Below are 23150 nucleotides of genomic sequence, written 5' to 3'. Positions count from 1 at the left end.
TTGTCTGTCTTGCTGAAGTAGATGTTCAGTCAAAACGTACAAATTATATTGCAGTATATGAAGGCAATGTTTCATTCATTTCTCAAGTATAGTAAATCATTGTTAGCATTGATTGCCACATTTATTTGAAACTATGTAATTAGATTATAAATAGTATACGATTAATAGTATAAATATATAATTAATATTATAAATACACTCTGAATATGCAGTAAAGCTTCTGCACACATTATAACTAAAAAGAAGTTGGAAAATGTCACATTTTCAGCTGCAGATTAATATGAGCTAGCTTATTTTCATATTTATTAAATTTTACTTCAGATAGAATAGTACTTTAAAAATGTAACAAACCACACAAACGATCTTTAAACATCAGCTAAGATCATGCAATTATCAGAACTTCAGAGAAGATGTAAATAAGTCTATAGGTCTTTGAAGACACACATCTGTGTATCAGTTAGATGATAGCTTCAATCACCATGAAAACTCTCTATTACTGTCTAACCACCTTCTTAAATGTTCCAGCTCTGTAAACTCTCTAAACACTTTACTGTCTACATGTGCCATGATCTTTCTTTGTTCCAAAAAGCTGTTCCATAGGTCTCTGAATTCATCTTAGTTAAAATTGATGCAGCTTGTTTGGGTGTTAATTGCAGTAAATTCACAATTATTTTGATAGGCATAGGGTGATTGAAAAGAGTATTTTGCAATCTTTTGTTTTCCAATTAATTAACAAAACTGAAATGAGTTCAAGAAATTTACTGCAGTCATAATTAATTTTTGTGACAAAGATACAAACACACATCTATGAAAGGAGAAAGATAGAGACAAACATTAAAAGAAGTGGAAAAAAAACGAGAATAGATCAGCTTTGTTTCTTTTGGTTTTTCGGGTCTTCATTTCCCTCTTTCCACTAGTTCAATCCCTCCCTCCTCCTCTTGAGTACCAACTGAGTAGAGTTCTTACATATATTGACAAGCTGGAAAATTTGTTTGGCTGGCTTCGCTGGTACGTGTTCTGCAAAACCAATGCCAGATAGTTATCAACAAAAACAAAGGCATTTGTTCCTCAGTTATTATCTTAATTATGTTTTTCTGTTCATGTTGTCTGAAGATACAGCCAAATGTGTCTGTATTAGCTACATTGCCAAAAAGGTTCTTTGAAGCTCCTTAGGATTTCAGACCTTATTTTCCAATAGAGAAGAAGGATCCAGATATGGATCCAGATATTGGAAGAACTTGGGTTTATCATTTAGTCTGGATAGTCTGAAGCACAGTCTTCAAAATCAAAAGCTTGCTGTGAAGTGGAAGAGAATCATTGGTTTTCCAAGTCCATCATGTACAGGAAAACTAGCAGACTTACAATGTAAGAATAAGACCTTTATGTTAGACATGGGGAAAGAAACATTTGAATTTTAAAAATAGAAAAACATTGGAATAGATTATTTTTCATTGCAAGGTTTTAAAATTTTTTATCAGGCCTGTTTGCACTTTGAGACAGGAGGATGGATTAACTAGACCTTGAGATCCATATCAGCTATCTTATACATTTTCTGATTAGGTATTCTGTGATTGGTAAACCTGATGGTGCCTTTGATGCTAGACAGGCAGTTACATCAATATCTACTTCCTTTAGACTTATAAGATCCATTATATGCAAGTCTAAAAGTATTATAGTAGCCTCATGTACCACTTTCCTGTAATAAGCATTTAAGGAACCTGATTGCTGTAAAAGAAGCTATTTTGCTACATATTGTCATCAGATTAATGTGCATAACTTTTTACATCATCACATAGTTCAGTGAATGGAAATAGCTCAATGAAATCATAAGCATTTGAGTAAGATAATGGATCATTCAGTATCCAGAGCATGAAGAGCGAACCCATATTACCAAAGCAGAAAGGACCAAGCAGCAGCAATAACATATGACTGCATATTTAAAGGTGTTTTTTATTTTATTGATATAATAATATATTTGATTTTCAACCCTCAGATGTGAAATACATAATGAGAACCTGTTCTAGCAGCAATGAAATCAGTGACAAAATTCTCATGGACTCAAGCCATCATGATTAGCTTTCTAAGTCAGCATCTTCCTCTTCAAACACAGGCCTTCTGATGTTTTGGTGCTGGCTCACATCTCAGGGGAGTTAAATAAGAATGAGCACAAGTGAGAAGTAGAATAGTAAGAAATGAAAGGATGACAGGATATTTTAAACTTAATTTTTTATGTATGAGGAGTCCCATAAATACCTTTCCTATGGCCCAAGACATAGAATTGTCTTGAGTGGATGCCAGACTGCACTTGTAGAGCAAGGAGAGATGTTGCAAGCTGCTCAGGAACTGGTACTCTTAGCAGAGATGAGCAATTGCATCTGAGAGAGTGACAGAGCAAAGCTATGCACCTCAGCAATGTCTAAGCATCACAGCCTCATACAGAAAATGAAAATGCCAACTGAGAAAGCAGAAAGCTGGTGCAAAGAAGGAGCGGTCATCTAATGCGTATGAGCATCCTCAATTAGGTGTTCAGGATTTCCTGTGACAAAGAAACTGTCGCAGGAGATACGTTGAGTTTCATTTCTTCCATCTATTCATCCTTTAATATAACATACCTAAATGATGCAACATGAATACTAACAATGTCATGGCATGCACAAAGCACTAGCTGTTCAGGTCTGAAGCCATAACAAAATGGATAATTTAGTGCAGAACTACCCAAGGAAAAGAAGGTAAAACCAAGACAATAGATTGTGCTGTACGCTGCCTAGCTCCACAAGTATTAACGCTAATGAAATAACACTTACCAGACATCAAAGATCACATCTAAGACATACAAACTCAAAGTAACATCCTAAAGTCAAGTGATGACATATACCAGCTCTTGCTATGCAGAATTTTGATTCTTCACAAGCATTTTTCACTCCTTTACATTTGTTTATCACACTAAAATCAGAAAGAGCTCTGAACACTTCCAGCATATTACAAGTTAAGTAGCTGTCAGAGGCATCATTCTGTAGGCATATTGCTCAGGAGTCTAGCAGCTGATGAACCTGCATGCTCTTGTGCAACTTTGGTAATCCTTTGGTATTTTGCTATAATATGGAATAATCCTCTCTCTTTGGAATATTTTACTATCATTACTATTATGATCAAGAAAATTATTACTTTCTTTTTCCCCACACCAGCATGGTCTATTCTTCTTATCATGGTCTATTAAGCATCTTGTCCAAGGTCATATAAGATAATCATGATAGGTTTGGAAAAAGAGAAGATTTCTTCTTCAAGAAGTCTATGTTATTAGTAGCAAGACTGTCTGCCATTCACTGTCATTCATTGTCTTGCACAATTAATGCACAAATGAACCATTTGTGATACAAAATACAAATCTAAATGAAAGAAAAAGATCAATGAAAACCAACATTCCAAGTAGACAGCTTAGCCCTCCACCATTGGATGGTGAGAGAGAAAGATGAGTGTTTTTAGAACTAAGGTTTCCTGTGACAATATAGGCTCGTAAATAATGTAATGTCATACTAATAGCAAATACTGTAAAAAATGTCCTTCTGTTAATATCCAATTTCACCCAAAGAGACTGGATTTGTATAAATAACATGTAGCAGCACTTTCTAACCATCCTATTGAAGCTGTGCTTTTGTGCACAGTTCTTGAAGAAAACTAGAGGACTAAGACTGCAAGAAAACCACATGGTGGTGGCTTAGGTGATAGACTGGGAAACCCAGAGATAGCAGAGCTGAAGTCCTCATCCCTGCATCCGTACTCCTTTTCAGTAATTCCTTTGTGTGAATTAAATGCACAGATTATTAAATCTGGTGCCACAGCTACAAACTTAATTTCACCTAATGTTTTTTGGTACTTTTTAATTAAAAAAAAATGTGTACCCTACTGTGGAAGTTCTAGCATTTTCTGTGATGTCCATGAATGCTGTAGCTTTATTTGTTTGGTTTTTCATTTGTGAAATAAAAGATAAGCCAGAAGCTGGTTTATGTAACTGCACCTCAAGAGACTTTTAAGCAGAACATTACACAGAAAATATTGCCAATACTCAAATTATGTCACCATCCAAATATCTTTTTGATTGGAATTTATTAAGAGTGTTATTGGATGAGAGGCTCACCTTTGGACGATTTAGTAACTAAAAACCTGAAGGTGTAGAATATTTAAAAAATGCATCAGCTATATCTGAATATCAGGTTATTCTGATCATACAGGGACAAAAATTTTAATTTAAAAAAATGTTTAATTTGTGATAACTTGTTGGAACTATATTAACACACCACATCATGTACTATATTCCTCATCCCACTCACAAATGTCTCAGCATTTTATTTAACATCTAACCTTTTCTCATATCCTTCTATTAAATGTCAGAATTTTACATCCTTTGGGAGGTAAAATGTACCACCCTCATATTTTTTGTTATACACTTTTCAATTAATAAATGAAACATATAACAGCATTTTTTTTTAGCACTCCCTATAGTTTTATCTATTTGATTACAAGGGTTAATCACACAAATGGTCCTGAATTTTTTGTAAGACTGTGATGCCTCAGGATCTAAGATCAGGATATAGTACTTAACTTTAACCTGCTTTTGATGAGCCTGTATTTAAAGAAATGCATTTCCTTTATTGTCCGCATTCTTCCCTCATTATGAATGGGTGGATCTGAATCTGACATGAAATATCTTAAGGGTTCAGATAAGTAGTCCATTTGTTTGGTAACCTGTTTCTGACAGGGGTCAGTCAGTTATACGTCCTATAATGAAGAGTTTGGAATAACCTGCCATAAGGGAAATTACTTTCCAACCCCAGGAAATTAATGTTAGTGTTATGCCCCGAGGCATGAAAGTTTAAATCCCTTGCTTATCTTACATCCTTTCTAATGTAACTGAATGTTATTATTTATACAAATGTTTAATGCTCACTTCAACAGCAACACCTGAAAAGTCTCAGCTTGTAAATAGCAAACAGCTGAGTAAAGTATTATTTTTTTAGCCTTAACTCCTGTTTCCTTGTGCTATCCCCTATGTTAAGGTGGGAGCAATTATTTCTTTGTTGGCTGCTTCTGTCTGTGGGATGCTTGGCCCACAGTATTTGTCTGAAAAATCTGGTAAATTAAAATGTTTTTCTTTCAGTTCTCTTACTCGAAGGAGGAAAAAACATTAAACACTGTGAGAAGTACCTATTAAGACTGATATCAATATTAATTATCATGATTTTTACATGTTATGAGTGTCATTGTTAAAGATTACAAAGCTTGAGGTGGCAGATTGCTATCTGTGTACAAAGTTAGCGAGATCGGTCAACATACACGAAGACCTAATATTTAGGATGCTTGGGCCCTGAAATAGACTCCGTCATCTATACCAGCCAGATTCCCTGAAACGTGCACAGGAAGACTCATGCTCTGGAGTGCCAGACTCAAAACAGGGGCAGGCTGAGAAGAGCAATGCTTAACTATTGTGGTTAAGACAATGGAGACAAAACTGAAATCAGACCATCAACCTTCTGTGGGGTTACAACGGTTCCAGGAAGGGCTGCTGACTGGAATCCACCACCTGCGACCATATCGTGGTCCCAGGGGTGTGTTTCATTTTAAAATTCATCTTGAGAGAAAGGTGCTGAGACTGACTATCTACATGATAGCTGAGTGGCTACTATAGTCACCTAGTATTTTGTAGGCAACATTCAACTTCAAGGCTTTCCTCAGCCTGAAGAGCTGACACCTACTGGCAAAGAAATGATTGATGTGGTAGATGAGGGGAGAGCAGTGGATGTTGTACATAGAAACAATATTTAGGGAAATACATAAAACTGTGAGTAACAAAGTCCTAGAGGAATGATGAAATAACTTTTGCTGCAGAGTTCTCAACTACAGAACCTTTTAATGTGTGACCAAGATAAGATAAAAACCTTTTTAAAGAATACCCACAATAGGAAATAAATTTCTGTAAATGCCTGGCAGAATCTATAATAGCATTACCTAATGCCTAGAAGTGGGGTCAGACAATTCTTAAGGCTTTATTTTCAGTGAAAAGAAGGTTGTTAAGTCTCCAAAGGCAAAGAACAACTATGTCTAAAAATAGAAGCAAGGTGAAGCTTGAAATAGAGAAGCTCACAAGTACTGACAAAAATTATGACTAAGATGGAAACCTCCAGTTTTAGGCTTTGAACAAAATGCCTTGGACTTTATTTCAGCAATTATCAGGATGTTTTTCCCTCCTGCCAGAGGTCTAGGGTCATAGAGGGTAAAAGGAAAAGCCATATGATGATCTTTCAAGTACTTCATGAAAACCATGTGTGTTACCTTCTCACAGTTATAATAATAATAAAAAGATATCTTCTGTGCCTGAAGTTTGGAGAACAGTTGGGATAAAATTAATGACACAGAATCACATAATCACAGAATCACAGAATCACAGAATGGTATGGGCTGGAAGGGACCTCTGGAGATCATCTAGCCCAACCCCCCTGCCAAAGCAGGTCCATCTAGACCAGGTTGCACAGGAACGTGTCCAGGCGGGTTTTGAATGTCTCCAGAGGTGGAGACTCCACCACCTCTCTGGGCAGCCTATTCCAGTGCTCTGCCACCCTCAAAGTAAAGAAGTTCCTCCTCATGTTTAGACGGAACTTCTTATGTTCAAGTTTGTGCCTTGTGCCTCTTGTCCTGTCACTGGGCACCACTGAAAAAAGACTGGCCCCATCCTCTTGACACCCACCCTTTAAGTATTTATAGGTGTTGATCAGATCCCCCCTCAGTATTCTTTTCTCCAGACTAAAAAGACCCAAGCCCTTCAGCCTTTCCTCATAAGAGAGATGTTCCAGGCCCCTAATCATGTTTGTAGCCCTAGTTTCTCATTTCTCTTTTTTTCTTTTTCTTAATCATTCATATCAGGTGTTAGCTGACATAAGGTGTTGAGTAAACAGCAGACTAACACTCCCTGACAATAAAAATGTGTTTTTCCTCTCCTGAAAAATAACAATAATTGTCCCTTGGAGACGCTTCTGCCCTACAAGCAAGAAAGACCTCAGTGCTTAAAGTAGGACTGAGAATCTAAATGGACTTAGGGATACCTTATGAAGAAGGAACACCAAATCCTCCATAGAAATTCTAAGAGCAGATTCACTTACCAAACTTCAGCCATTTAACTGAGGCTGTACTTATACTCAGGATGCTGCTTAATAGATTTTTAAAGACAGGTCCCTTCAGAGCATGCTGCAGGACTTATGTGGGTTGAGTCAGTCACTGTCTGAAAATGTCTTTTTCAGTGACTCTGAAAGGTCCTTTGGTTGCCTCAGTTAAGTTCCATGAATCTAAGTCTTGATTTTTTTTAGTTTTAGTTTAGGTTTAGTTCTTTGCAGAGCAGATTGCTATTAAAAAACTTAGATAAGTCAAAATCAAGTACAAATCGGCTCTTAGTTCTGCTTGAATTTTATTACACAGATTAACCTTGAACTTCCCTTTGATCTCACAAAATTATGTAGATGCAGATTTCCCCAAGTGCTGCTTTCTTTCTTGATAGATTGCTCACAGTTGGTGGCAATGACTTCAAGATTTTAAAAAATGTTGAAAAGAAGATTTAGACATTTTTTTTTTTTTAACTCACATATATCAGCCAGATTGTAAAGAGTTCTGTTGATTACATCACATTTTACACAAGGAAAATGTCTGAATAACATCACTCTACAGCTGAATTAAAAAGTTCACAGTCCAGGCAACTTGTGCTTTGTGTTAAATATTTTGTGGATTGCTGTTAGCTTTTCATTAAGACATGCCATTCATGTTGCCTGTTCTTGAAATAAGTAGTTTTGTGTGAGCAAATGGAATATGTACTTTATCATTTCTTAAACGTTCATAGAAAAAAAAAAAATCAAAGTATCTGTTATAGATCTTAGCAACTAAATCCAAAAATAATTATATAAGTAAGTAAAGTCTTTTTTAAACTGTGCTAAATACAGAAGTACCTAGCAAGTTTAACAAAAATAAGAGTTTCTATTCTCTCTCTACAGTTGGTTAAACTTATTTGGATTGCCTTATGGCACAATTCCAAAGCTGACATTAAGTCCTCAATAACTTGGTTCCAAGCATGAAAGGGTCCGTTATTCAGGGGTTGACATTTTAATGCTTTTTGAAAATCAGGTTTTTCTCCTTTGAAGGCATCTGAAATGAAATGCTTGACTTGCCAAATCACTAGCCACTACTGAAAATCACTGCAAGGATGTGATACTAAGATTGAACATATTTGCTCTTTTGCTAACGGGATAAAAAAAAAGAAAATTATTTCCTCTACCTTTTCTCTATCAATAAGCTGTATATGAAACAGACCCTTCTCAGAGGTAGGCAGATGAAAGTTTTTAAAAGACACTGAAAACTTCTGATGGGATTTTCTAAAACTACTTAAATGCACAAGAAAATGCATTACCTTGATTGAAAGGTAATGGAACTTTTTATCCTAAATCATTTTGGGATAAATCCAAAGAGTGATTTGGGCATCTAGCAGTCAGCACAAATTCTTTAGCCTATAATTTAGGCCCAGTGAGTCTAATCTATGCTGCAAATCTCTTTCTCTCTCTTTCTCTCTCTCATACACACATGTATGCACACAGGTATTACTTAATCCTGTAAGTATCTAAGGTAGGAAAAAGTTTTCAGGTGCTAGACTATTTTTTTAGTGAATTAACATCTTCAATATGAATACCCAGGCTCACTATACAACAAATAAGGGAAGAAGGATTGACTATGGAATAAGATTTCCAAAGTGCACCGAACAAGGAGATATCCAAATTGTCCGAAGGCAAGATAGTTAGTCTCTAAGATTGCATCAATACTAGTAAATTAAAAGTGCCTAGGGAGAGTCTGTCTCAGGAAAATTAGTACTTATTCAAGCAACACCAAGAGTTCAGGAGTTTACATGGGCCTGTGACCATTCTTATAGATGGTTTGAATGCAGTGACCCTATTTTGGAGAATAATAACTTATTTAATAGTGTGAATGTAGGCTATTGGTATCAATGCCAGATAATGAATGGTCCCAGACATGCTTCATTTACCTATATAGATATAACATAAGGCAGTTGGCAGCCATTGCTATTCTGGGATATAGACACCTCTCTGTTCTTTGCACTGTCTGCTGGAATTAGTTGCTAAACAAAGCTATTTTCCATGCTTCCTACTCATAGTCCTGTTTTCATTTGTTAGATTCTTTGTCTAGTTTGCTGAAAAGCCAGTATCTACTCCGCATGAAGGATTTTGTATTTTAGCAGAAACTTTGTTCGTGACTTTCACAGGGCTCTTGTATCTTCATCTAGATGATAAGGTTGTAGATTTCATCCTGTCTTCGTCCCACCTTTTTTTGTCCTTGCAGTCTTGCCCCTCTGTTATTTAATAAAAGTATCTTTTTTTCTTTTTTTTTTTTTTTTCTGTGAGTTTTCTTAATCTCTGCACTTTTACAAATCGATATGGAATATTTTCCCATGAGTATTTCCTCAGAGATTCAATGACATTGTCCTTACTTTTCCTTCACAACTTCCTTTCAAAAAATCCTTCCTCAGGTTTACAAAGACAAAGTCATTTCTACTCTCTGATCTATGTGTTTGCAGGTTTTGCTGACCTGCTCTGAGAATCTTACCCTTGTTCCTTTGGGGTTATTTTTCTCTTTTTTCTTCCTTGGGAAAAACAAAAGAAAACAAACCCCAAAAAGCAAGCAACCAACCAACATTTACACACACACCCCCACCCACCCCCACCCCCCAGAAATAAAAAAACAAACCCAAAAAACAAAACGCAAAACACTATTCTAGCCCAGGCCTATCTGCAGAGAGGAGGAATGCAAATGTCTTTAAGAAAAAGCCTCTGCTACCCCAGGGCCTCTGACCTCTACTTCCCATTCCCACGAACTGCGAGCGTCTCTACAGCCTTCCACATCAGGAGTGCCAGCAACAGCCTTGAAGTAAAAGCTGTAATGCCTTAGAAACCATTGCAATATTGCTTAAAAAAATCAGTGAATAAATTGGAGAAAGATACACTATTTATCGCATCATGCACTCATACAAGGTAGAGATGGAAGAGAGCCTTGGCCAAGGGAGCAATTCTACATTTTTCCAGCGGATGCTGGTGAAACATGACACGTGCTTGTCCCACAGACTGGTGAATTGCCTGTACCTGAGTAACATATTGTCTTTCTTTCCCCAAGTGTTATGTGGTGGAGGGTTTGCTATGGTTGCTGGGGTCATCTCCCTGAAGTAAATGATATACAAAACATGTCAGTGTCCTGGAATTTCTAATTTTTTATAGAATGTTTTTAAAAACTTATTGTGTGCTGCCTAGTTGGTGTCTGAAACATAAACACATCCTTTCAGAATGGAAATATAAAAATATATGTCATTTAAATTAGCATATAGATTCAAACTCTTTAATTACAGACTGCGATGTTTAAAATTATAGATAATTAATTAAGAAAACACATGTTCAGCACTGCTGCTGCTCCAGCTCTTTAAACATCAACCAATTAAGGAAATCGAAGAAACTGAACTGATGTGCAGTGTTTATTTACAATAATCTGCCCTTAAGCCTGCAAATGGGTTCAAATACACATTTTACTCATTGCAGTCTGCATGGATGAAAGGTGTCTATATGAATAAAACTAATTAGTTACCAAGGGAAAATCTACACTGTTACATTGCAATCAAAATTGATGGGCCTCATCGAAGGTTTAGCATATTACAAGAGCTGCCAATGCTGGAATAGGACTAGGATAATTCCATTAATTAATGCAGCTTGAATTCTATTTAGAGAGAAAAAGCTGCAATGATAGAAAAAAGAAGATTTCTTTTCCTAAGATTTGGAAATATAGATATTTGTGACAAGTCACAGACTTGTCTTTTGACCTAATTTCAGTATTTAAAAATTCCAGTGTTGCAGAATTGTTAATAATTCTGCTATGTATATTCAAGAAATGATTATTTCATAGCCACAAAATATAAAACAGGTAAGAATTCATGCCCTTTCTGAATTTCATTTAGAAATTCCTATGTCTAAGTACCCCAGGGAAAAAATAGAAATTTCATACATTTAGCTCATATTTAACTTTATCAGAAGGTAATGGTACAAGAAACGCAGTAATATTTAGGTGACTCTCCTAAATACTTGCTACTTATTTACTGAACATGATGAGTGTTATGTTGAAATGTTTAAGGACAGGATAAGTGCAGTATTGGAAGCACGGACTGGTAAATAGTGCACCTTGTCCCATGGACATATCTTGAAAACATAAAAACCTTTTCAACTTCCTGGAATCATAAGTGGAGCTATGTCTGCTTGCAAAAAAAACCCAGAAATAAATAGAAATCCTCATTGCTTCTGTTTGAAGCCTGTTCATGGACCACAGAGGATGAGTGACTGCCCAGCTGCCCATGGCCCCCATGCCCCTGTCCTCACCCAGTAGCACTCCCTTGCACAGGGCAACATATAACACACTTGGAGGGTTGATATATACAGAAAGTTTATTTTGCTTGTTGGCAAAAATGATAACACATCAGAGAAAGAAGGACTTACTTCCCGGAGTAGTTGAAGGCCGTGTGTAGGAGAGGAGTTGTTTCATTGTCTCATCCCTTGCCTTGGCTTACTGCTGTCTCTTCATTACCCACATACAGCTTCTCATTTTGTCTTTTCTATTTGCCATATCTCATCTGTAATTTTACCAGTCTGTAACCTCTAGCAATAATTAGCTATATCTAGCACATAAACTAGAGGCAAAGTGTTAAAATTTTATGCTTCTTGCATGTGCTCCCTCCAACTATTCATTTTTGTATTTAACAGTGATTTTGGAAATTATGTGTTTGCTAATACCTTCACTACCAAATTTGTGTGCTCCCATGAGTTTACTGGGCACAGAAAGCCTAAATCAGTGCTAAATCTTGATTTAAACTTTGCCATAGCACTTTATGAATGACAGGACAAATCATGTAGCTATCATAGTTCCACCTTGGTTGAATACACGTTTACATTTGCAAAAAAACCCTAACAATCTGCATTAGGTTTGATTTTAAACTTGTATATTGCAGCCTTGGTGGCAAGAGATCCCCAATTTCAATGCAGTATCAACTGAAAGATTTGTGAGATTGGGCGGACGATAACATTTCCCACTGCCCTGATCTCATTATTCCAGCTGAAGAAACAACCAGCGCAAACCAGTTAAACAAATAAGGTTATCCTAGTCTACTCATGTGAAATGACTCATAAGCAGTTTGAATTGTAGCTTTGTGATTCTAATGAAATCTTTTCAAGTATATTTTGAAAAATATGAGCCATTCTCTGAACTCAAATCTAAACATTTTAATTCTACAGACATTATTTTGCTGTTTCTATGTAAGTGATCAGTGAAATGAAAATTATATAGTGTAATGTTAATGTAAGAAAAAATAGTCTTCTATATGCTCATCTCTAACTTCAAGAAATATTTATCCTGTTACTTCTCAGATCTTTCACTCTGAAGAAACTGTGTTGTCTGCTGTCATTTTTAACTTTCTCCACATCACAGTGCCGAAGGAAAAGACTTAGCAGATAGTCACTGGGATCCCAAGCACAGCTCACGTGATCAATTATGTAAACATGCTGACAGTCACATGGCTCGTTAAGTCTAACATAACAAGAGTTATATATAAAAAGTTCCCTTTCTCAGAGTGGCATTGGGATGTTATGTGGCAGAGTGCATTTTAAATATGAATTTTATGAGAACTATGGAAACATATCTCTTATGAAAAGTTTGCCCTCTGTTTAGTTTATTCTGGTTTATTACATAATTTGAGTCAGATTTTCAAATCCTTAATGATTTTGAGCAACTAAATTTTCCCTAAGGATTTGTGCTGGAATATAAAAAACTACATATTTAGTAAATTTCTGTTTATAATGAGCTGTAAGAGTCTGAATATATGAAATGTTACAAAACCACTAATTTTTATGTGTATTATTTATCTGAGAAAATGATGGGGGTCATTTAACGGGGTTTCTTTTTATCCACTGAAACCTACCTTACTTTTTTAATCACATAATTAATACAGTAGGCACACAGTTCTAACAAATAAATGTAATCATATACAAATACTTGAAGTTTAGTCTTCTGCAAAAGTTTGCAGTGCTGCATTCCAATTAAAAATATGGGGAGGAAAGATTACAAATTAGAAATGAAGAGATCATCTTCAATCATATCTGCAGGGTGCCTAGTGGGAAAGAAAAGCTCAGAAGACTGTGAAACGCTAACGTCTGTCTGTAACATTCAGTCAACATTTGATAGCTGTTGTTTCTGATTTTTCATACCAAGTTCTTCAAGTGAGCTGTTTCCTGCATTTTTAGACTGGATATGTGCTGTCAGTTTTCACCACTGGCAAGTGTCTTATTGAATATCATTGAAGTCAGCAGATTTTCAAGTTCAGGCAAGTCCCTGGCTAGCCAATATATCTATATACACATTATTTTCTGCTGTTCTGTTCCACATATTGTATCTAATATAATCCCATTGAAATATATTTGAGAAATGATACATAAGTATTAGTTTTAATTACTTGTAAAACCATCTTTTTATAAGGTATGTTAATATTTCATTGGCCAGATCCCAGCCCTTGCTAAAACCTGTGGAAAAAAACACAGTTCACTCTAGAAGAATTAATGCTGTCACAGAAAACTGCATTTAAAATTCATTTGCTTAAAACCTTAGGAGAAAAGTTTGATTCAGACTAATGCTTTTGCTTGAGATGCCAATACAAGATGTACTTACTAGCTCATTAACTTTCTACTATGCTGCCTCTGTCTTTGTTACATAGTGGACTGTGGTATATCGACATATCAAGTACATTGTTTGCTATTAGGTTCCTTGTCCTTCATTTGTCATATTTTTCATATTCCTACTGTGGCCATCACTCTTCAAGACAGAAGCATATCTCACGTATAAAAGAAAAGCAATTTTAAATCCCACCACTGTGAAAAAGAAGTATGTGAGAAATCAGCAGTAAAAAAGAGAGAAAGTAATGAAGACATATCCATATTTCTTATCTCCTTTTCATTTGAGCATTCATTTACAGTTCAGCAGTAAATGTATCTCCTGTTCCAGTGGATCTCAGAAAACTTTATAATCTTGACAGAGGTAAATGGCTGGACAGATTAACTTGAAAGAGACAAAATATTCCATCTATACTAAAGGCTAGTTTTAGGATGTGGATGAGCCAGGAAAAAATTACTGAGGAATATTGGAGAGAAAAAGTTATTTCCCATGAACTTCTATCTTGATAACTCTGTTGTAATAGAAAGAAATAGCAGTGGGTACAGTAACTCACAATAGCAACAGGGAAACCTGTACAGCAGATGAAGGTATTGTGAATGTAAATCAAGTATGAAAAGAAAGTGACATGAAGGATCTGGAACAAGAAATGGACTTTCTGGAATTTTGCCATGCCAATACCTTACAAAAAGAAAAAAAAAAAAAAGAGTGGATTACATAAAGCTGAAGGATTGTCTGTCTGTAATAGCAGGTACAGTATTACAGTATTGATCTTGACTAAGTGTGTTAGACAATGTTGCTGTTGTTTTTAAGATTATTTTCTTTACATTCAGTTTATCTTGCTTGAATTTAAGCTGAGGTTTACATTATGCTGTGTAACATTTCAAGAAGATTGTCTTGTAAAGAAAAACCAAATTCTGAATACTGAAATAGAATCTGAGAGAAGAGTATTTTGATAAATATTATGAACAAGTTCTATCCCTAGCATGCATGATTGTAATGCTAAATGTAGGGTACCTCACAGTGCTAAATTAATAAATAAGATTTTTGTATTTGGTCTTCAATTCTTAAGTACCTTTTCTTGCGAATGGAATCAATAAGAATAGCTTAGAGAACAGTATGTAAGCCTTTCCTCCACTCAGGTCAAACAAACCCAGACACTGAAGTAGTTGATAGAAATAACATTTTGGTGTTATTTTTTCATTGAGGACTTCAGACAAAAGTATTTTCTAAGGGAAAGCAAAGGTTTTAAAATTTTGAAATTTGGGTCATTCAAAAAGAAAGAAAAATAAAATTATGCAAATGAATATTTATAATTTTATTTTAATAGGTTAATTAGTTTGGAAGGATTTTTTTTGGTCTGTTCTCTGATTTTTCAAAGATGATGATGATTCGTGCTGATAATTTGTGTCTGTGGGCGGTGTGGTGTGTGGTTGTGGGTGTTTGTTTTGGTTTGGTTTCGGTGTTTGGTGTTCTGGGATTTTTTTTTTTTATTATTATTTTATTTTTTTATTTTTTCTGTTGGTTGGACTCGATGATCTCAAAGGTCCCATTCAACCAAAAATATTCTATGATTCTGTGATTCACAGGAAACAGCTTTTTCTAACTTCAGGTAAAATTCTAGCTAACAATGATTAGAAGAGTTAAATTAATTATGGTATATGAGAAATTGCATTTAACTGTTAAATGTTCAGTTAAATAGGTGTCCCATATGCATTTAACAAAATTTGATTTAAATGAGACTGGTAAAGACATAGGATACAGTTCATTGCCCAGTAGAGTGTGGTTTGACATTTAAAAAAAAAATTAAAAAAAATTAAGAATTAATGATAGCCTGAGTTTGAGAATGTAGACAAAGAATGCTGCAGTTGTCCATATGAAGACAGATCACAGTTTATCTTGAAGGGAAAACAGCTAAACATTGTATTTTGATTACGCCAATTTTAGATATCCTCCCACAAAAGAGAACTAGAGGAAGAGGACAGAAATTTAATACAGACAGAAACAGACAGATCTGGGATACAGAGGCAGGTCTGTGAATTGTCTTTTTAGAGACTGTAGTGAATACTGATTGGTGCATGATAATATTCAGGCAAAGGAAAAGGGAAGGCTGCATTATGCAAACCCCATATAACTCAGGAATGGGGAAATTTCTGAAGAACCCAGTTAATGAATACTGATAAAAGTAATAATTAGAAGAACAAAAAAAAACCCCACCAAAGTCATGGAAGAAGAGGTAGAATAATTTATGTTTTTCTCAATAGTATAGTCCCACTTTTATCTATACTTTCTGCCTTTGGGCTCAGTCAGAAGTTAACTCGTCAGCCAAGCAGACTTCAGCTATTCTTGCTCAACTGGCTGTCAACTCAACTGAGGACGAGTTATTGGAGAGCTGTGCTTCCCTGCAGAATGGAAACCAAAAATGCAAATGAACAAGGCTGACACTGCACAAAACAAATTTTAACTGGCAATAGTACCGGCCACCTTCACTAAACTTGGGGAACCAGAGCTGAGGCAGCAGTTAGGGTTGGAAATGGTTCTCAATTCAGGTGGGAACACTTCATTTTTATTCAGACAGAACAAGTCCGTATTGTGAAAATTGGTAAGAAAAGAGTTTGTGGAAGTGTGCCAAGAAGCATGAGTGTCATGAGAGTGACTTTTGTTATGACTGGTTCGTCTACGATTATTTGAGATACATATTTTGAATAATTCAATTACCTATTTGGAAACAAAACCATACAGCAATTCAATTGGAAAATGATTTTTCAACAACTTAAAAGATTTTGAACTCCTTGAACTCATATTTAGCTTCTACTTATTTTATTTTAGTAATCTTTCTGCTAGTTTTTCTTTATTAGTCACAGTCCGTAATTTGATCATGATAAACTTTCCCTCTCATGCCACTAGTGAGAAATCCTCTCTCCCTTTTTTAAAATTTTATTTTCACTGCTTCAAGTTTTCACTCTGTTGCTTAGCTACTCACCCAGATTATTTCCTTTTCCCTGAGTGTTTGGTTTTCTCATAGTCTTCAAAACATTTTTTTGAGTTTTCTAATAATGTTATTATGCAATTCAACTTTCTGAAAATAATAATAAACTTCCTTAACAAATATAAACAATTTTTTTCCTTTTTTTTTTTCTTTCACAACGTTGGTACCTTTGGATATTACTGCATTTTTAAATTTAGTTCTTGTGTGTAAGAAAACGTAATTGTCTAGTTATATGATGGATCTAACCTGACGTCATTCATCTCAGTATTAATGTATTGTAAAGTCAAATTCTGTGGTACTTGCAGCAAAGCAAGCTGAGATTTAGAACACAGTTGGAACATGATAGCGGGAAAAACAAATCCACTGATAAATACCTTACATAAACATAGTAAACTCTGTCTTTAAGAGTATCTACTTTTTCTGTTTAAGAATCTTTGTTTTTAAAAAATGTAACAATTTTTTTCCCTCACCTTGTCAAAATGATTCAAAAAAAGTGCAAAAAACTGTAACAGGTTTGGAGAATTTTTTTAAAGGTAAATTGCCTTGTTTGACAGATTGAACTTTAATGGTTGGAATTAAATGGCATCTGATTGGAATATCATAAAGTGGTTAAATTCTGAGTAAGAGAATAGACTGGTGAGAATAGCAGAGTTTGAATCATTGACTAGTTCAGAACTGAAAGGTTATAGCATGTGGTTAAATAGGACATTGACCTGTAAGTCAGTCTATAAACACATTGTTGAAATATAGGACATGTCAAAGATTTGAACTCTAACAAGAAGTTTAAATTAACTGGAGTCAGCTGGATAAACTGTTGGAGAAGGAATTAATTGGAGGGCAAAATGAAACTTTGGGGTTAAGAGAGGTCTTGTATGGATTGGTTTGATTTTTATCTAGATGAAAACAAATTAAGTGAAAGAAAACATTCTAAAGGATAAAAGGGTTAAGACTTAGTATATTACATGATTTCATGCCTTATGTATTCCTGTGCTGTGGTCCTAATCAATCTCAGTTTTACTGACAGAGCTGTAAGTGCCTCTAAAGCAAATCAGATACTGTAGGTAGAATGGAAATTATTCAACATGACCAAGTAGTTTCTTTGAAAAATATGTATCCCTGGGCTACAAGTGCTCAAAATCAATGCTCAGTGCTCTATTACGGATGGTCGACTGTATTGCGAGGCATACAAAAAATATTCATGATGTTAACTTCATCACTGAAATGTCACTGGGTTGTCAAAATGAATAGCTAAAAACCTACGTATTTATTTTAAAAATCTCTCTATGGAGAAATGATATGTGGTATATTGAATAATGACATTCCCGTATGTATTAATGTATTTAATAATGAAGGCAACAATAAAGTAACTCTTCGCACATGGAATAACTATTTTATGGGTTAAGAATTCTAACGAAAAATAATTATTGAAATTTAAAAACCTCATTATCTTATTATGCATGATCATGACCATGAAATAAGCATCCAGGAAAAAAAAAAAAAAAGCCTAGCTAAGTTAGACATATGCAAATATTTGCAGATAAACGGCACATAAGCTGCAATGCCCAAGAGGCCACTCTATACAGGAACTTCTCAAAAACACAACATCAAGAATGATTTCTATATGGAGACCCAGCAGGCTGAAGTTCAGAGAAGTAGAGCTGGAGGTTAATGAACAGGCAATATATCTGCGTAAACAAATGGATGTAACTCTTGATTAATTGCATGTGGAAATAATTTTTATCAATACATATTTTCTCATTCATAGTTGGACTCTACTAGCCAGTATTTGCTTAAATGATTCTTTATTACTATGAGTAAAAGGACTGCTCATATTGATGTTTATCTGAAAGGATACTAGTACATAAAACATGCATGGCTCTTTCTTTTCCCTTGCAATGTTTCAGGATTTTTTTTTTTCCATTTAGAATCTATGAAGTCTAATAGCTCAGATACAGAGCAATTAGGCAAAATAACCAAACTATTTGCAAACATCTCTGAATCTTTTTATTCCAGAGCTCATTTTGCTACTACCAGCTAAATGTCCATATTCAAATTTTGTGAGAATACTTGTATTCCAACTCAAAAGGGAGTAACATATGTATTCAAACTGAGTATCCATATTTATTTTCCCAAGAAATTGCACTTCTCCCAATTAATTCTTAGGTAACATTGTAAAAATACATGTTCTGGAAGACATTACAAGATGGTGTCTGAGTTGGTATTTGTAGGTGTGTTCACCATTTATAGACAAGCTGTGTTCTTGTTAGTACAATTGTACAAATTTCTGAATATAGGAAACTATTTAGAGTGTAAGAGTTTGAATTGTACTTTGATTGCTAGCTAGAATATGTTCCTGAGTCATAATTTATCCATTGAGGCCAAGTCAGGTAGAAGTGTTTTGCTTTGATTTGTGAAAGAGGATTACTTGAGTGATGTTTCTTTCCACCTCTGTTCCAGGACTTATATAAAATTGTTACACATGAAAAAATACTAAAACCCTGTCAATATTTCTTCCTGTATTGGAAATTTGACTGGCAAGATGTTGAGCATCTGCTACTAGTGCTTATCTGGGATTTACAGAGTTGGATGGTGAGTTAATATAAGAATCGACAAGTACAATTAAATGTAAAATGTAGGCAAGATTAAGAAAAATAAGCAAAACACTTGTTTATGATTGTTTTTACTTTACTGAACCTCTCTTGCCCCAGAGCACTTTGCCTATCATTGGTCAGATAAAGTGAAATGATAAATATAAATTTTGCTCATTAAGTAAGTGTGCTAGAATTCCTGTTTCTTCCTACAGTATGTCACTATAGCTGTCACCTTAAATCAAAATGTCACTGCCCTATGGCACTGCTTTTAGAAACAGAACTGTGAGCCTGAAATTTCCACATTTTTACATTAATTGTTTTAAAATATTTGCCTCACTGTGAGATTAAAAAGCAGAAAAGGTTATTAATGACATAATTATTCTAAAGTGAAATGTATTTTTTAATTAAGTAACTTTCTGAAAGCACTCCATTATATAATGGAGTTTTACTTAGAACACAAGAAACTATAAGCCCACTCTCCCGTTGTTGTTCATACACAGGGAGAAAAATCATCATGTTCAGAATGTGACTAAGGCACAGTGATCTCTCTCTGAACATCATTTTATCCTATTTCAGCAGAACAGGAAATCATTCCTTTATTTCTAGTGCTTGATTCCTATAGGAGAATCAGATTCATAGAATGGTTTGGGTTGGAAGGGACCTTTAAAGATCATCTAGTCCAACCTCCCTGCTATGGGCAGGGGCATCTTCCACTATCAGACTGCTCAAAGCATTGTCCAACCTGACCTTGAACACTTCCAAGGATGGGGCATCTACAACTTCTCTAGGCAACCTGCTGTGGTGTCTCACCACCCTTACGGTAAGGAATGTCTTCCTTATATGTAATCTAAATCTCCCTCTTTTTAGTTTAAAACCATTACCCTTTGTCCTACCACTACAGGCCCTGTTAAAAAAGTCTGTCTCCATCTTTCTTATAAGCCTCTTAAGTATTGAAAAGCCGCAATAAAGTCTCCCCTGAACCTTCTCTCCTTCTTCTGTAGTCTAAACAAGTCTGCAATTCTCAAGTTTATTTTTCATACTGAGCTTAAGAAGTTAATATGATTGAATTTATAAGCTTTTCAAATGAGGCTGGAGAGACTTTTTAGGTAAGTCTTGATTTTCCAGTGAGCAGTTCATTCATCTTTTAATTTTAGGATACTTTCATCTTCATTTCTAGATAAACACAATCACCATAAGCTTAACTATCTTTTAAAGATGCTTACTGATATCTTTTATAAACATGATAAGAAGGAGCTCAGCAGACTTATTCAAGAACATGCCAAGGATCTTGGAGTTGACATTTTGATTGAAATTGGGAATGGAGTTCAAGAGAGCAATGCAGGAAAATCATGCCTAAAATGCCTAGGTGTTTGAGATACCTTCACTGTTTAAAATTTCAAGCAATGATTTTCCTAGGTACCTAAACCTGTGTTACTTATTATAAAAAAATATGTCTCTTTGCTCAGAAAGCTGAGAAGCCAAGAAAGCTCAGTGGAAATGGCAGTGAGTGACCTGACTTCTTCTGCATCAGACTATTGTACTGGTACCACACTAAAAGATGTGAGAAGTAAGAGCACAACCTTTTTCTTTAGCCTACTGGTCAGCCAAAACTACAAAATTCATGGGGTCGGAATTTTGGACAGGACCAAGAGAAAGTCAAACTTTGCAGACTGTCTGGAGAAGACTCAGTTCCAAAACAGGAATTCTAGTGATTTGCCTGTAAATTATTTCAGATTTATATCTAGTGAACATTTAATGTAAAATTCTATAAAATTAATCAAAGTTCTTCTGTCATGCTTTTTCCTTGCTTTAGCCACGAAGAGAGTGTCAGACTCTGTACCCCAGTTTTATACAATTCAGAAGTAAAAGCCCAAGAGCCAAAGTTCTGCACAAAAGATCTGGGGTTTCTATTTACTTTCTTGTGTGTTTCCCACTAAGTATTCTGTTATAAACCCCAACCTGGGGTCTTGTCTCATCCTCATTCTTTGTGGAAATAATAGTTCTGAGCATCAATACTGAGTATATACAGTTGACTTCCCACTGGAGTCTTGTTAATCAGTGTCATGCAAGTGGTCATAAAGTCATGACTTGCTTACAATTCACTGGAAGAGACCCCAATCTGGATTTCCACCAGGTCAGATGACTCTGTAGACTCAGTGTCTACTTCATTTTCTGACCTCAAATCTATTAATTAGATTGAAGGCTTGCAAACAATAGCTTTTGCAATTATCTCTTTACTTTAGAGAGGATCTGAACATGCTGATCTTGTAGCATTTAATTTATATTTGTACTCATTTTTATACAAATAGGATAGATTAATGGCATCTCACATATCATTCAAGCTCACGTGACTCAAGGCTAAGGACAGTGTGACTCTAAACAAAGGGTCTAGGCCCTGTATATACACCATCTCATGACACATTTTGAAACACTGGTAGCAAAATAAAGTCACTGTTTTGACAGAAATTAAACTAGACTAGTTTAGAATGAACAAGCAGATGCCCACTCTGTCCCTTCCTTGACCTTTTCCAAAAAAGGGTCTATACAGCTGGTTGGCTTTTGAAAGATGGAGATTGTCAGTCTCAGATGAGTGGTAGAATTCAGCAGCTGCTGGAATGATGCATGCCAATTCTGTTAAATTGTTTGCCTAATAAATTTGCAGAGAGGTCGAAAGACATGTAGAAGTCAGCATGGATGCCGTTCTTGGATGCCATTCTTGGAAGTCATTCATGGATGCCATGACAGTGCCATGACAGGCTTTTTTGGCTACATAGCTCTTTCAAATGAAGAAACCTGAGGAAAACCAAAACTTTAATTGATTTTCATAATCCTTCTAAAGCCTTTGCTGCTATGAATAGTTCTGATTTGTGGACAGTCCGTTTGGCTGCCCAAACTAGTAGATCAGCAGTACCGGTTCTGAGAAAGAAGGTTTCGTCACATTAAGCAAAGATGTTTTCTGAAATCTTTATTTCTTTTTCAAATAAGTTAAATTAACTTCATACTGGCACTGTGTGTGAGGCAGTGTTGATGGACAGATTTAGGGACAGCTATCAGCATATTCTTGAAACTTGTAAATGCAAAAAAAAAATGGCTCATATCCTTCAGATATCCTATTGACCACTGATTGCTTTGCTGCAAAGAACAGTGATCTCACAGTCTATCAAAAAAAACCCAAGGCCCAGAATTTATGCTTCCCACAGGACAGGGTAGCTTTGTAACAGTCAGTGTCCACTGATAATGTGTGACTCGGGCTGCCAACAAGTTCTGTTATCTTGGTAATGAAATGTGGTGATTGCTGATGATATCACAAACTATATTAGCCTGGCAAGCAGCACTTTGGTAAGTTATGGTGCCAGCCACTGACTGAACTCAAAATTAGTTTTTGAATGGGAATATTATGCTGCTGTTGTCATAGTTTTATGGCTTCAAGATTTGGACAGATTGCTATGTAAATGCCTCGTTCATTTCTACCTATGCTGTTTTCAGCAAATACTTAGTGGCAAGTGGCAAAATATGATAACTAGTACTGAAGCTCTGTAGGTCTGTAAAAGCACTGACATTGACACTGCAATTATCATATCTCAGATGAGACAGCAGAGCCATATTGTTCATGTGCCTGAGGGGAGCATGCCACTTTTTTGATAGAAAGACAAAGGTGCAGAGCTGGGTGGCTGAAACAATGGGAAGATGATCTCAAAGCTAATCTTAAAGCATGTAAAGTAAACTTATATCTCAAGAAAAACTTTGATGGCAAGAATTTCTGTAATTCTAATCACTTT

This window comes from Numenius arquata, chromosome 2 (genome assembly GCF_964106895.1).
Source record: "Numenius arquata chromosome 2, bNumArq3.hap1.1, whole genome shotgun sequence".
Taxonomy (NCBI): domain Eukaryota; kingdom Metazoa; phylum Chordata; class Aves; order Charadriiformes; family Scolopacidae; genus Numenius; species Numenius arquata.
Note: the sequence above shows the minus strand (reverse complement) of the source record.